This window comes from Pinus tabuliformis, chromosome 1_2 (assembly GCF_031772625.1).
Source record: "Pinus tabuliformis cultivar Carrire ecotype Pingquan chromosome 1_2, CPIR1, whole genome shotgun sequence".
Classification (NCBI taxonomy): domain Eukaryota; kingdom Viridiplantae; phylum Streptophyta; class Pinopsida; order Pinales; family Pinaceae; genus Pinus; species Pinus tabuliformis.
The window spans coordinates 944,157,761-944,160,191 of NC_142298.1; positions in this window are offsets into that span (position 1 = coordinate 944,157,761).

Here is a 2,431-nt window from a genome sequence, read left to right on the forward strand (position 1 = left end):
CTGTCAAAATGCAAATGCAAAAATGCATGTATTTGTTTTCTCTTTCTTAATATTGATGCCTAAAAAGAAAGCTGTTATATAAATTTGAATTCGATTTCAAGTCAAAACATAAACAAGTTCCTTTTTTCAAAATCAAAAGACGATTACGACACCTTATGATTTACTTGTTTCGACACTAGAAAATGCATAAATTCAAACCAAACAACAAAAGTAAAAGCTAAATCAACTATGAACAACAAACAAAATCACTCCTAAGATCAAAACGACACTTATGACAGGTCTAGATCTAAGGGCGACAATATGACTAGTTTACTTTCGTAATGGGAAACTGCAAATGATGTAACAAACACATAAAGAACAAATACAGTTTCTTTATACAACTGAGGCGGAATTGAGGCAAAGAAAAGGGGTTTCAGCTAGGCACACTGACTTATAACAGGCTGCAAAAAACAGAGATAAAACTGAGCAAAAGGAAGTAGGGAACCACAGTTGCACAAGGAAAAGACTGATCAGCGCACCCCCAGCACAGAGGTTTTGAAATTCAGCGCAGGTAGCCTTCACGGGACCTACGTTGAAATGCAGAACCTCTTCACAGAGTCTGCGCTGAAGCAGAAACGAGAGTTGTTTCTGGGTTCTGGGTTACGGTTTGCAGTTAAATTCACAGTTTTTGGCCAAATAAAAGCTATCAACCAGGTACAATCAGAGGGATGATTCAAAGGAGGACTAAGATCTATCACAAAGGGCTGTTAGAGCACTTGTGGATCAGCTTTTCAGATCATAAACAGGCCCAACGAATGGACTAGAGTAGCAGATCTCTACTTTGCATTTGTAAATGGCAAATGCAGTTCGATTCAACACTCTTTGAGTTTATGAAATGAATAGCAAAAACACAAATAAACCAACACAATACTTTCCCCAGTGGAGTCGCCAATTTTTTGTTGGGAAAAGTATCCAATACAGAATGCCCCTATCCCACTCTAAGGTGTGATAGTGCCTTAGCAACAAACAAGGAAAAACTATCTGAGTATACTTCTTTACGAAATGTAAATAGAGGAGAAGGATGTAACCGATGTCTTCTGCTAGTTTGTCGATCCAATCTCGCTCTCTTTTGTTCGCTTTCCACTGCTTGCTCCTTCACTGGCCCAGCTTCACCAAGTTCCTGCGAGATCACAAGAGAGGAAAACTACACAAAAGATATAGATTCACATTCATAACTAGTTTAGGATTAGATATAAACTAAATATGCAAATATAACAAAGCATCATTGGTATACAAGCACATAGGAGAAACTCAAATGGTTTTATTGATGAAGTAACAAAGTTCAGGAAGAGATACAACCAAGTGAGGCCCAATCCAGCATCACCTTCCCAGCAAAGGAATCCCTTCTTCACCTCCTTCAAAGCAAATCACCCAATAGTTCTAATCTCAAACCAACAACAATTCTCTGCAAAGTACAAAATTCCAGCCTCCCTGAACCTCTGGGTGAGAGATCCATATATAGATGTGAGCAGAGAGGATGAGTCAGCTCATGTTTTGACTTGTGGCTTCTCTCTGTCAGTTCTTGCTTCCACTTGGAGGTTGAGAGCCTCTTACTCATCATTAGTCGAATTCATTGAGGCAAGTGTCATTGAGGAAGATTCTGGAAGCTTCCAGTGCTTGGACACCTCGTTGAATGAGCTTGCCATTTGTCATTTCCCGCTCAGCGCACCCTGGTAGTGCTTCTACCTGCGTTGCAGTGCACCTAGCCAGTGCAAATTCTGCATTTCAGCGTAGACAACTAGTGGAGCTCTTGAATTGATCCTGAATTGACTGTTTCTGAGTGGTTTTTAGTGGAGAACTTCTGGGAGAAGCTGCCATTGGTTGACCTTGTTCCTTTAGGGGTAGGAACAACTCAATTAGGGACTTTGGATCCCTTGGATTATGGACATTTCATGCTCAATGCTGTAAGGCACAAAAATGTCTATAACAATGGGTGGATCTCAAAAATGACTCGTCTTTATATAGACAAAGGAATAAAACCCCTTTTGAATTCTAACTATTTATGTGCTCCGCGTCCACAAATTGCAGAAACTTTACATATTTTTACCAAAATTTACATCAAAACTTGGGTTTCTAACCCCAAAACTGACCCAAGGGACCCTGTCCTAACAGGCCCCAACACAAAGGTCGTGACTCACCCTCGAGTCACCTGGCTATCATGGTGATCTTGCTACGAAGATCCCTAAATCCTCTTGTACAACTGCAACCTCGGCAGTGCTCTACGTGGCTGCCTGCTTAACCTCGTCAATGAGTTGTCCTATAACTAGTCCTTCCATGGCTAGCTTGATCTTTTGTTGTGCTAGCTACAAGCCTGTCAGCCTCTATTGAATTCTTTTTGTGACCTAGTAGGCTTCGTCTAACCAAGGCCCCAATCTGGCCTTAAGCAAAGCGT